This window comes from Cyprinus carpio, chromosome B19 (genome assembly GCF_018340385.1).
Source record: "Cyprinus carpio isolate SPL01 chromosome B19, ASM1834038v1, whole genome shotgun sequence".
NCBI lineage: Eukaryota > Metazoa > Chordata > Actinopteri > Cypriniformes > Cyprinidae > Cyprinus > Cyprinus carpio.
In genome coordinates, this window is record NC_056615.1 from 22,768,830 (window position 1) to 22,784,225 (window position 15,396).

Genomic DNA, 15,396 nt, shown 5'->3' on the forward strand with positions numbered 1-15,396 from the left:
TGTCATATACATTGGTTCAAAGGGCTTCAGAAAACTTCCAATTTAAAGTTGTAATTTAATTTTAAGTTAAGTAATTTTTTTAAAGGGGTCATATGACATTACTAAAAAGAACATTATTAAGTCTATTTGGTATAATGCAATGTATTTATGTGGTTTAAGGTAAAAAAAAAAATATATATTATTTTCTACATACTGTACATTATTGTTTCTCCTCTATGCCCCGCCTTTCTGAAACACATAAATTTTTACAAAGATCATCGTTCTGAAAAGCGAGGTGTGCGCTTATTGGCCAGCTATCCAGTGCGTTGTTATTGGCCAAATGCCTCAAGCATGTGATGGAAATGTTACGCCCCACTGTGATGCCGTGTGTCCCGGTGTGATGAGACAAAACCGAGCGACAACCTCGCGCTCTCTCGTGAAGCCAATAAGGAAGTGACCAAAACTGTAATTCATCGACTGGCCGCTTAAGGCTGGCTGCAAAAGGGAGTCAGTCCCATAGACTCCCCATGTTAAAATGCCCAACTTTACAGCAGAAAAAACGTTTACAGCCTGGTGAAAAAAATGATTTTAGTCTATATAGCTAATTTTGCCCTTCATGACAACTGTGAGGGGGGTGAATTTTTTTATAACTCATCCGTTTAAATTATATTAAGCCTTAAAGTTCTGCATAATTAAGGGCGTGGCCACGTGAGTGACAGGTGGATTGCCGCTACTGACAATGCCGTCAATAAGTGGGCGTGGCTTCAGCAACCAGCTCCCGCCTTTTTGCCCATTTTCGATTATCCGGGAGAGTTGCGCGGTGACGCGCTGCCAAGATGGCGACGGCCCGCTCTGCACACTTTGAGCTTCAAAACTGCTCTTGAGGAGTCTATGGGTGACGTCACGGACACTACGTCCATGTTTTTATACAGTCTATGGACAAAACCAATAAAACCCACTACAAACGAGGCATTTGTTGCATCCAGTGTGGACATAATTACTGATTATAATGACTTATACTGTCTTTTTACGCGTTGCATTGCGTTGCGTTGCGTTGTGTTGCGTTGCGTATTGTGCATCACACATCGCGCTGCGTAAACATAAAACCATGTCTGCATTTGTGATCGGAGAAATGACAAACAACAAGCTCTAACAGTTACTCTACACTGCTCAAAACTCGCATTTGAATCATCAGTGGCAAATTCTATAAATATGAAAACGTACTTACAGGGTGTGAGTCAGAGGTGCCAGACTTTCCTTGCAAAGTTGGAATTGCCCCAGCATTGTAGGCTACTCTCCCAGGAAACAGTCCTTGCAAAATGCGCTGCACACATCTGAATATTTGGGTTGAACTGTTCCGGAACAGTGTTGAAATACAACTTAACCACTGATTTCTAGTTGTGTCCTCTTTTGGAAGACAAAACAAAGTAGTTTTGCTTTCACAACGAAACACACAGCGACTCCATAACATGGCAGCGGCTGCAACAGAGAGAATAAAAGTTACGCCTTCTTTCTTTGCGTGAACATCTGGGCGGTGTTATGCAAATCTTCCCACATAGTGATGTAGACATGTGGGGGCGTGTTAGAACGAGTCGTTTTAGGAGGGCATGGATCGCATCATATGACCCCTTTAATTAGATTTGAAAATAATATTTAAATGATATTTTAAAGCATACATAAATTGAATTAATTAAGAATGCTAAAAACATACAAAATCAAGTTTGTTTGTTTATTTTTATTTATTTATAAACAGTTCCTGTAATTTCTGGAATCACAAAGTAAATTGTATATATATATATATATATATATATATATATATATATATATATATATATATATATATATATATATATATATATATATATATATATACATATATATATACATACATACACACACAAATTAATGATATATTGAAAACAAACAGCTTAGTAGTATATTTGCACTCTGATTCTAAAAATGAAGACAAAAATATCTAATTGCTGTAGCTTACTATTGTGTAAATTTGAAAAAAATAATAATATTTGATAATTATAATAAATGAGCCACATACTTCACTCTACTAAACTACTCTACTATTATATATGTGCAGTGCATTAGTTATTAAGTTGCAGCCTTTAATATTTGGACTAAGCTAAATTGTGATTATTGTGTTGCCCCATTTATTTATTTATTTTTATTTTACATTCAATATAATTAATTAAATTAATTCAATATAATCAGTTTTTCATTAGCTTACAGGGAAATACTGTAGACTATAGGAGGCCTTTGAGTCAAAAATGTTAAGGCCTTTGAGCCTTATTCTTCAAAAACTCACCTGTTTCCATCAGGGAAACATCAAAGCAATCACTCTCTCTGCCAAAGACAGAAGGGAAGGATTCAAAAGTTCATTCAGAAAAGTTCAAACAGAAAACGTCTGGCTTTGTTATTCACTGATAGGCGGCATTCACGCGAGTCTCTCCTGAGGTTGTTTAACAAATAACAGGCTGAAAACGCTACTGATGTGGGACTTTAAAGCTTTAACCTTGTTTGACCTGTTAGCTTATCAGTTGTAAGATCATTCCAGATGAAATTGGTTGTAGTACAGACACCTGTGGGAGACTTGCCCATACCTGCCTGAGACTAAAACACAGCCCTAAGGCTACGGAAACCAAACCCTCCGACTTTCAGCCTGATTTTTCACAGATTACTCTTTTACACTTAAACCTGCTCTGATCTTAATGAAGGGAATTTCTCTTCTGATGTTGCAAGACATATCAAATCACACACTTAATAGAAAGCATCCTTTATATAACTTTTTCCAAGGAACTTGTTGTACATTCACTTTTGGTTTCAAAATAAGCAAGAACCGCTTATCGCTTGCGGTCTGTTATTCCTTCAGAAAGATGCTTACAATTAAAATCATGTACCATTCAAAAGATTTTTGAATGGTAGATTTTTTGGTAGAATTCAGTTAAAACATTGTGTGTGTGTGTGTGTGTGTGTGTGTGTGTGTGTGTGTGTGTGTGTGTGTGTGTGTGTGTGTGTGTGTGTGTGTGTGTGTGTGTGTGTGTTTGTATTTGTATTTTTTAAGAAAGAAGAAATCAATGCTTTAAAAAAAACATACTGACCCCAAACTGCCTTAATTATAGTTCACTGTTATGGAATCTCATAATTACACACCTCATAAAGAGAACTGAATGACTACAGTGTCTTTGTTAGCCTGTGTTTCTTCGACAATGATCTGTCCATTTGACAAAGTGTCCATGACATCAAACAGACCCTCCTGTCAATCAAAATCAGTCTCCATAGGAAGTGGTGGTCTAGAATTCACTCCAGGCAACCTAGAGTTAAAAAAAGACATTTTTTCCTGGTTCCGAGAATATCGCATTAATTAGAATGATACATAGCGTTTGAGCAAGGCCTATCATATTCTTGTCACAACGTGAAGGTGTAAGTCCTCCTGGCTTTTAAGAACGGCCCCTAAGGGGGTGGATTTTCGAATGCAGAATTCCCCTCATTCAATCAGACATGACTAAGATCCACTCGCGATAGATGTCATCATCGAGGGACGACGCAGACATCCAGTTTTAAATTTAAAATCACAATTATGTCTGATCTTATATGTTATGACAACTTATCCAGAATTACTAGCAGGAGGGAAGGAAATGATCTGCACATATGACGTTAATCTCAAAGATCTATACTAAACATTAAAGCTCTATCTGAGGCGCCTCTGTCTTTGATGCATTTACCAACACAATTTAATGATTAAATTCAGACATCTCCTATAATCTCAGCTAAAACACGCATCTAAAACTTTTACTAGTTTTAAGATGGTTGTTAGGGTGTTGTGTGTGGTTGTTTGAGAATTACTAGCTTGTTGCTAGGGTGTTTTGGGTTGTTACCAGGCTGTTAGTGGTTGCTAAATGTTCTGAGTGTTTGTTATTGCATGAGTATACAATTAGTATTGTACTTCGATTGGTTAAGGCATTGCTAGGTGGTTGCTAAAATGTTTTGAGTTGTTACTACTGTAGGTGGTAAGTGGTTGCTAGACATTCAGAGTATTTGTTTAGTATGTTGCTATGCAATTACTATTGTGCTCAGATTGGTTAAGGCATTGCTAGGTGGTTGCTAGGGTGTTTTGGGTTGTTACTAGACTGTTGGTTGTTGCTAAACATTCTGAGTGTTTGTTATTGCATTGCTATGCAATTAGTATTGTACTCTGATTGGTTAAGGGATTGTTAGGCGGTTGCTATAGTGTTTTGGGTTGTGACTAGGTTGTTGGTGGTTGCTAGATGTTCTGAGTGATTTTATTGTGTTGCTATGCAATTAATATTGTGCTTAGATTGGTTAAGGCATTGCTAGGTGGTTGCTAAGGTGTTTTGGGTTGTTACTAGGCTATTTGTGGTTGCCAGACGTTCTCAGTGTTTGTTACAAGCTGCTGGTATTACTAGGAATTACTAGGTAGTTGCTAAGGTGTTGTGTGTGGCTACTTGGGAATTACTAGCTGGTTGCTAGGGTGTTTTGGGTTGTTTCTAGGCTGTTTGTGATTGCTAGAAATTCTGAGTGTTTGTTAATGCGTCGCTATGCAATTAGTGTTGTGTTCTGATTGGTTGTTAGGGCATTGCTTGCTGGTTGCTAGGGTGTTTTGGGTTGTTACTAGATTGTTGATGGTTGCTAGACGTTCTGAGTGTCCATTAATGTGTTGCTATGCAACCAGTATTGTGCTCCAATTGGTTAAGTCATTGCTAGATGGTTGCTAGATGTTCTGAGTGTTTGTTAGTGTGTTGCTATGCAAGCAGTATTGTGCTCTGATTGGTTAAGGCATTGCTAGCTGGTTGCTAGGGTTGTTACTAAGCTGTTTGAGTGGTTTTTAATACACTGCTATGTTGATGCTGAGGTGTTTTGAGTGGTTATTAAGACATTCCCATGAAGTCGCTAAGGTGTTTTAAATGTTTTTTAGCATGTCACTATAAGATGGCTATGTCATTCTGTGTTTCATAAGGTGTTTACAATAGTATTTAGCATATTACTATGCAGTTGTTAGGGTATTTTTAAGTTGCTTATAAAAGTAACACATTATTTTTGTCTGAGGCATAAAATGTTTATGATGATTTACACATCAGAGTTTAATACTTAGGGTAAGGTGTTTGTTTAAATCGCTAACAGTGAGTCTGAGCAGTAACAGTGATGCTTGATTTACCAAACACAGACCGTGTCCTTCAGAAGGAGGTTCTCCAGTTAGCAGCTGTGATGATCATACAGAAACACAAACACGGCTGACTGAAATATCATCAGCTCAGGTTCCTCTCATCTCAGCTCAGATAAAGAGTGAAGAATTACAAAGGCAGGTTTCAAAGACATTCATGCAAACAGAGTTCATCTGATTCTGTCAACTGGAGGGTGAAATTGGGGTGTGTTCATTTCATATAGTATAACAGAACCTGTTCGTCCTCAGAATAAGGACAGATGTCCTGCCAGAATCACACATCGGCAGGTCATTTAACATGTTTGTTTCAAGGGTTTCACGTGTTCTGGCTTCATGAGATCTGAACATGGTTTTGCTGAAATTTAGTAAACCACAGATGATTTGAGCCACAAAAGAGGCTGTGAAACTTTCCACAAGAGCAACATGCAAAGTCCCACATCACACTGGAGGAATTTTTAGTCATGTTTCATTTAATGATCTTCGTCATAATCAACATATCACACTGAGATCTCTGAACTATGATTTCAGTTATCTTGGAATATTTAAGAACAGTTTGAGATAATGTCGAGAACTCTTCTGAAACAGAAGTGAGATTACTGGCGTCTGTTTCTCAGGAGAAACATCTAAAGGAGACACCAAACATCTCCAGTTACTCTCATTGCAGCTCATTGTTGTCTAGGAGAAACAACTGAGACATTAAAGAGATATTAAACATCTCACTTGTTTATATTAAACATTGCATTTATGTTTCTTTTCAGGTGCCCCTGAAAATAAAATAATAAAAAAGAAAATAAATAAATAGGACATAAAGAAGTGCCTAAATAAATAAAAAGCACATAAATAAATACATTTATTAATTAATACATAAATAAATAAATAGCAAATACAATGCAAACAAAAAACAAACAAATAAATAGCAAAAAAATACAAAATAAATAAAAAGTACAACAATTTAACAAATAAATAACAAATAAACAAATAGCAAACAATTACAAAAATAAATAAATAGTACAAATTAAAAGCGCATAATCTAAAAAGCAAATAAATACATAAGTAAATTACAAACAAATAAATAAACAAATAAATTACAAACAAACAAATAGATTGCAAAGCAAATTAATAAATAAATAAGCACAAATTATTAAGCAAATAAATAACTTAATAATTTCCTCTTTGAGGTATCACATGGTGTCAGTGGTCATCCACAATGCAGAAGGGCTTTTACATGCTGTTTGTTTGTGGTAGTTACTTGCCGGGTTGAATACACAAGTTCATCGGTACTATCTAGTGGCTCAAGCGCTGTAATGATGTCATGAATGTTGTGTGTTTGATCCCAGATCACACTTCTCTTGTGATCTTAAACAAAACCCTTAACTTAACAAGAAGTTCCAGTGTAGTGTGCGTTCCTCACATGGGTAAGGATAAATAAATAAACCACAAAGAAATGACTCTCATACTGAGATCACATTTAGGTTCATGACAGAATGATCTGCTCATGATGATTCACTCACTACCATGCTATTCTCACACATACTGATTTTTTGGCTTTTATTTTGCTTTGTATTGCATCATTGCCTAAGTTAATGGAACTGATGCAACTTCTAGGGAAATTATTACGAAAACGGAAATAACAATTTTAGAGCAATCACTCTACAACTATAATTATTTATTATAGCCTAATGTTGTACTGTGTTTATTCTTAATCTCAGACACTACAATGCATAAATAATGGCAAGAGGTCACTTGGTGTTTTGCAAGCTGCAACATTTAGCACGTCTGAGGAAGAGCTAATCAATGGGTTAATCATTGAAGACACTGAATCTATGGAAGATACTGAGATGAAACTATTAGCAAATAAACAACGATCTCTCAGTACATCAGTCACAAATGATTTTAAAGCACCTACTGATTATGCTGCATTAGAAATTGCTGCAAACCCAGCAATGTCAATAATCGCAAGGACACAGAGGGAAAAGGTGCTAGAGTTTGCAAAAGTGATGCTCTGTCATGTGATCAAAAGTTGCTAAATTTTCATTGACCAATGATTTTGTTTGTGCCCTCTTTATGTTTTATTGCTATATTGAATTCCCCCCAAAAGCCAGAGATAAAAAGTAAAGTCAAGTAAAGTAAAGTAGAATAAAATAATGGAACGACCATCCCAAAAGTTCTAATAAAATAGTTAGAATATTAGAATAGTTACTTTCAAAAGTTGTGGTCAGCAAGATTTTTTTTTTTTTTTTTTTTTTTTTTAGTTTTTTGGTTTATTCAAACCAAGGCTGTGTTTATTTGATAAAAGAAACAGTAACTACAGAATTATTATAAAATATTATTACAATTTAAAATGGCTGTTTTCAAATGTATTATATTTTAAAATGTAATTTATTCCAGTGATGCAACGCTGAATTTTCAGCATCTTTACTCCAGTCTTCAGTGTCACATGATCATTTATCATACTGTATACTCTTTTTTCAGTATTGTTTCATTAATAGAATGAACAGAAATGAATAACATAACTATTTAGTCATATATATATATACATATACTGACCCCAAACCTTTATCTTTAACCTTAAATTTGTATTAAAATAAAAATACTATGTGTACATGAACCTCACATGTTTGTTCATTGAATAATACATCGCAAATCACCATTTCAGTCAAGCGGTTCGTCTCAGACAGTGTAAAAAGGTGTAACACACCTCTGCCAGGACACAAACAAGGTCAGTCGGGATTGTGCTGTCTGGATTTCCTTATCAGCCTGTGTCTCTCACCCCTGCTGTGCTTATGGCTTGATGACTTCCTCGCAACTCTCTCCATCAGACAATGGCCAGTCTAGTGCTTCTATCTGAGATTCTTATCAGCACACGGGACAAACCCGACCATTTCCTGTAAATAAACCCTGGCAGAAGAGACGATCCCTCAGTCTGCACCCAGTGCAGTCTACCTGTTTGAACCAAAGTGTTTATCTTGTTTTCTAGATCACTATATATTTGAATTTCAGCAGCATGATGTCACGTTGAGTAAACACGTCTGCTCATGCTCGTGTGCGGGTTTCCCTCGGCAAACAAACATACTATGACAGCACACTTCAGCTCAATGAACATATTGAGACTTCTCATAGACATAACTAACTCTAACCTGTCTTAAATAACTAAACTGTTTTTCTATGATGGCTGATATGGGCGTTTATTTGATGAGAATAAATACATTTTCAGTCTGTTCCTCATATAAAACTATCATATGGCTTCAGATGACTTGAAATATTGTATGGACTACTTTCATGGTTTCTATATTTCTATAATAAGCCTAAATTACATAGAAAATAGGCATGTTTATGCTAAAGAAAAAAACGATTTAATTGAATTGCTCATACTGCTGGGCTATTCCAGCTCATTTTGAGGTTGCTTAAACTAGATTGCAAGACTTTGAAGTTCTGCTACACTGTTTAGTAAATTTGCCTTGGAAGTTTATGTGAATTATTCATTTATAAAGAACACAGCCATTTCGTTTACTGCATCTATGAAATGCAACTCTGTTTTATAGATATTACTGTAAGCCGTGATACACCCCCAGCCTGCCTGCTGACTCTTTGAAACAGTCATTATTGGATATAAAGCTCAATCTGCATTGAGCTTGTATCGTTTTCATCTGTTTGTTTATTAGCTCAGCAAACTAAAGACACTCCTCAGCACCTGGATACCGTACACAATGCTTCTATTCATGCACAATGAATACAGGGATGCCCCCCTCTTCACGTCCAATACAATGGTTAGAAGAAAAGCACTCATTTTTCGAGATAGTTTTGCTATATGGTTAGGTTACTGAGGAGTTTGGAGTACTTATTGTGTTGCTATACTTTTCATTAATTAATACTAAGGTATTCTGGGTGGCCACATTCTGTAATGCAGTTGAGATTTGATGCACAAACAATTAATAATAAACACAAATATATATATATATATATATATATATATATATATATATATATATATATATATATATATATATATATATATATATATATAATAAATGTGCATTTTTTTTAATGTGATGTTTCTGTTTTAATGTGATGATTTTTTTTTCTTGGGGTCAGTAATATTTCATTAAAAAATAAGAATTAATACATGTCATTCATGAATGAAGCATTAAATCGATCAAAAGTGACAGCAAAATAATCTATAATGTTACAAAAGATTTCTATTTCAAATAAATGAACTTTATTTATCAAAGAAGAATCTGTACGTTTCAATGTTTCCACAAAAATATGAAGCAGTGCATCTACTTTTTAACATCAACAATAATATGATATGAAATATCACTTCAGCAGTAAATCAGCATATTAGAATGATTTCTGAAGGATCATGTGACACTAGACACTTCAAGACAATTCAGCTTTGATTTTTAAATAAAACCAAATGGAAATCAGTTCTTTTAAATTGTAAGAATATTATAAAATATTAATGTTTTTACTGTATTTTTATAGAATAAATGCAGCTTTGGTGATCATCAGAGAATTTTTAAGAACAAAAAAATTAATCATTCCAAATGTTTGACCATTATGTGTTATAATTAATTCTATACATATTTACATTTACATTTATACATTTAGCAGACGCTTTTATCCAAAGCAACTTACAATGCATTCAGGCTAACATTTTTTACCTAACATATATATATATATATATATATATATATATATATATATATATATACATAGTTCTTAATTTTCTGAACCGCAAAACGAACGGTCTCATTGCTGTGAGTGTGTGCATGTGTGTGTTTGTACCAGTTTCTCATTTGGCTATTCAACGTCTTGTCTACGGCTAATGTAACAATCCATCTGTGCCACATGCTAAATGTTCCGGTAAACACAATTATTCCACGCCTGAGAAAAACAAGGCTCAGTCTGGGCACTCAAGCTGACGTCACCGGCCAGAAAAGGCGCTCCAGTATCTGCATGGCTGCAAATTACAGGCTGCAGCAACCAACACTCAAGCTGGCAGGGCCTAAAGCCTCCTAAATGAAGCTCTTTTGTGGCAGGGTTTGGCATGACGGATGAGGGCAAGATTCCTCTTTTCCCTTTGTGCTCCAGAAGTGTGAGCCAGGAATAAAACCTTTTGCGAGGCGTCCAACATAAAGGTGCACAGAAGCATGCTATATTAGTGCACGACAGTCATGCTGGAGTCTCAGCAGGCAGCTCAAACAATCCGTATCTGATGTCATCATTAAAATATGAATGATTTTCTCTAATGAGACGTGTCCAAACGTAGACTGTGCTGCTGTTTTATTTTATTTGAAGACTGGGAATAGTTTTCTGTTAATCTACTGTGCATAGCACTTTTCACAAAGTATTCTTTCAAATGAACCAAACTTGATATGATGGTCATCTTGAAGTCTTAAAGGCACAGTAGCATATGGACGCTTACTAAAAAGGTAATTGCGATTTTTACCCTCAGATTTGACATTTATTTCAGAATTCTGTGTTTACATCTTGCAATTCTTTTTTCTGTTTCTGTCAGGGAAAAAAGGAAAGGGCAATTACAGCTTTATGCAATTTCACAATTCATACTTATTTTAGATTTATGAGTTTATTTCTCACAATTTTGACTTTTCCTAAGAATTGCAAGTTATAAACTCACAATTGCAAATTTACATATCATAATTCTGACTTTTTTTTCTCTCAGAATTCTGAATTCACATCTGAATTCACAATTCTGTTTCTGCCACAGAATAAAATAAAATAAAATGTAATTGCTAATTTATCTCTCAATTATGACTCTTTTTTTTACCTCAGAATTGCAGGTTTATCTCACAATTCAGATTTTTTTCCCCTCAGAATTCTGAGTTCTCATTTTGTGATTCTGTTTTTCTGTTTCTGCCACAAAATAAAAAATGTAAAAAGATAATTGCGTAATTTATCTCACAATTCAGATTTTTTTCCCTCAGAATTCTGAGTTCTCATTTCGTGATTCTGTTTTTATGTTTCTGCCACAAAATAAAACAAGTAAAAAATTAATTGTGTAATTCACTTTTTTACCTCACAATTGCAGGTTTATATGTCACAATTACATATTTTTTTCTGAATTGTGACTTTAAATTTTTTCCCCCTCAGAATTCACATCTTGCAATTTTGATTTTTATTCAGAATTCTGAGTTTACATTGTTCAATTATTTTCTGCAGAACAGCAAGTTATATACTCGTAATTGCAAATTTTATCTCACTATTCTGTTTTTTTCTGAATTCAATCTCAGAAAATAAAAGTCTGAATTGTAAACTGCCAATAACGAAAAGAAAAAAGAATTGCCAGATTAAACATTGCAGTTACCTTTTTTATTTTTTGGCGGAAAGAAGCTTCCATAGAAGCAAAAACAGGCTGTTTAATTTCTGAATGTCAAAAAGGGGGGAAATGATTCTGTTCAATGGGCCTGCAGTGGCAAACTCCCTTCTGAAATGTTATTCTCCTCACCTGCTGTCTTTGTCCTCTCACCCTGGGCTCTCTTTGCATTCAGAACAAGGTCCGATGTGCTGCTTAAAATAACCTCACAGTCTCACATCTTCAGCAGGAGGGCATCCCAGGGGTCTGGAGTCATGGTTCTGTCGAATGTTCTCTCCCTTTCTCTCTTTGCCTCTGTTTGTCCTTGTGGTGTTCGATTGCATCCTGAAGAATAAGGATAAAAAGCACAGGGCAGAGTTGCAGAGATTACTGGATCAACTGATACTTCACATGATCTATAAATAAATAATCAACATTTATTCATTTAGCAGACACTTTTTATTTAATGTGAATATGTGTAAAGTGATTTCAGGCAAAGTTTTAAGCATATACTGTGGCTCCAAAACAGTATTTGGACACATATGTCATGCTTAGAAATATTCCACATTTTTACAACCACAAAGTGTCACAAATCTTTGTAAGTTTTTAAGTAACTTGGTTTTAAATTTCGTGACTACTATTCAAAAGTTAGGTGTAAATATATATATATATATATATATATAATATATTATATATATATATATATATATATATATATATATATATATATATATATATATATATATATAATATATTAAGAATTTAATAGTTCTATTTAGCAAGGATGCATTAAATTGATCAAAAGCCACAGTTAATATTATACTTCAAATAAATGCTGTTCTTTCTATTCATCCAAAAAAAAAGTGGGGGAAAAAAAGCTATACAGTTTAAGCAGAACTACAACAAAACAATTATTTTAATAATATTTCACAATATTACTGTTTTTATTGTATTTTTAATCAAATAAATGCAGCCTTGGAGAGCATAAGAGACTTATAAAAAAGCACACTTGCTGACCACAAATTTTGAATAAAAGTGTAACAATGATATTCATGCATTTTTATTTGTGTACAAATGTTTTCAAAGTACAAAATCCTTTCCAAATTCCAATCCTACAGTTTTTGTACTTAGAAACATTGCACATTGCGAAGATCGTCTAAGATGGATGTTCATACCAGGTGTAAAAGGGGATTAATCAGCAAAGCCTCAAATGTACAGTCCTGGAACACTGAAACAGAACTGCACTGTGTGTGTGTTGGAAAAAGTCATGGTGTACGCTTTGGAACAGTAGCTCTCATTCTGGGCTGATTGATTTTACAGGAGTCCTCAGCTCACAGCTCCAAACTGCTGCTCCGCATATAAAGAAAGATCCACTGCTAGATTTAAAGCAATAGCTCACCAAAAATTAACTTCTGTCACTGTCACCATTTAATCACCATCATATATTTTGCATGAAGTCCAAGCTGATCTTTGCTACAGAATGAAAGTGAATGGGTGCTATCAATCTGCAAAAAAAAAAAAAAAAAAAAAAAAAACCACACACACAATAAAATTACTCCACACAGTCCATATAGAGCAAAAGGTTAGAGGTCAGAAAGATTACTATTATTGAAAGAAATTATCTTTTATTTAGAAAGAATGCATTAATTTGATCAGAAGTGACAGTGAAAACATTTATAAAGTTCACAGTTTCCACAAAAAAATAAGTAAAATATTAAGCAGCACAACTATTTTGAACATTGCTAATAATATAAGAAATGTTTCTTGGGCAGCAAATCAGCATATTAGACTGATTACTGAAGGGCCATGTGACACTGAAAGCTGGAGTAATGCATTGCATCACAGGAATAAATTGCATAAACATGCAATAAAACATGCCATCATGGACGTCAAAGATGGCACTTGCATTCAAGTGTGCATAAGACTTAAAGGGGAGGATTTTTAGAGACTTATGGAAAAACGCATTTTCATACTTTTAAGATGCTTCAGCATCGACTTCCAAGTAAGTAACAAAGCTGTCAGATATCAATCACACACACTAAACTCTTAAACTCTTGGGCATGTGTGTTGGATGGTGTGGCTGTTCCTCACTGGCATCTAAAACAAGTCGAGCAGCCCAATGACTCAGCCAGTGAAATATGAAGGCTTTCAGCAGCCCGCCACAGAGGATCACTTACACTCAACTATGTCTCATTTTTGGGAGTTCAGTATGTATTTAGTCATCCTGTAAAAAAGGGAGCTGAGCAGCGGTGAATGTGATTAAAAGAGAGTTTTTGCCATGTCAATTTGGCTAGGTCAAAGAACGCAACATCGTAAGGTCATTCATCACCTACAGAAAAACAATTCTAGACACATTTCGCCAATCCACCGGAGAGGAACTCAAAGTACTATTTGTGGCCTTTTACAAGCCATCTTTGGATTTAGCTGTTCCGGAACAATCCGTGCGGTGAGGAAGAGGAGGGCCAACAAGCCCTTCTCAAAGCAGAATCATCTGGACTTGGACTGTTTGGGTCTAACCAAACTCTTTCAAGTGGGGTTCTCTGGTCGCTCCACACCACTGCCAGAGGACCAAATGTGCTCCTTTCAAACGGCTGGAGAAAGTAAACACATCAGAACCAAATCAAAACCCATGGTAGACAAGAATTTGCTTTAGTTGTTTAGAAGGCGTCTGCAGTTTGATGAGCTATTGTTTCACAGCTTGACAGATGAACCTCACCTGACAGAGACGGATGAGGTGGTTGTTTTATTGGTTTAGCAGCAGGGGCAAAAGCAGAGACTTGAATGAAAAAGATCATTTAAAAACAGAATAAGGAGTGAATAATGTGCTGACAAGTCCTTGGTTGATTGTTAATTACAGATGCTCATTGAGAGCATTGATTACACCACACAATAATGAGACTTACAAAGATGCTCACATACACAGACGCACACATCCACCACACCAGATGTTCACGTCAAATGTACAAGAAACTGTATTTTTCTTAGGATGTGAAACATCCTAACAACAGTCCCAATATATGAACAATGGACATAAATTAAATAATAAAAATAATAAGCAAATTGTTCCGCATATAGCAACTTACATGACAAACATGCACATTTTTATTAATAATACTATTATTATATTTTATAACTTATTTAATGAATATATATAAGTGCTGTCAAATTATTAACTGCATCCAAAATAAGTTTTTGTTTACATAATGTGTGTGTGTGTTTATATGTGTATATTTATTATGTACATATAAATACACACACATACAGATTTACATGTATATATTATATTCATATAATTTATATCATATATAAATATATTTAATGTATAAATGTAACATATTTTTCTTAAATGTATACATGCATATGTGTGTGTATTTTTATATACATAATATATATACACAGTACACACATATTATGCAAACAAAAACTTTTATTTTGGATTCGATTAATTGTGATTAATCATTTGACAACAACAATTAATCATTTTTTTAATATATATATATATATATATATTAAAAAACATGCATCCACAATTCAGTATCCAATATTAGCCAAAAACACTTTTATATCGAATTTTTATTTTGTTAAAGATAATTGGAGTATGTTTTACAAGAACACACTATTTCAGTTTTGTACCTCAAAATTTAGTGTTATGTTTATTTTTAATCAACTGTGAAATTAACCAATTTTTGAGTGAAATTCATTTCTATAACAATTTCTTTTCAGAGGGTACTAATTAAAAAAATTATAAATTTTTACTAATTAAAAAACACCAATATCAGCTGATAAACAATAATTTGGTGCTTTCCTTTTTAAAAATAATTTAAATTATTTTAAATAATGTTTAACAAAAACATTTTTTATATTTAATTACTGTATTGTTATTTATTGTAATACTTTAAACAAACAAACATTA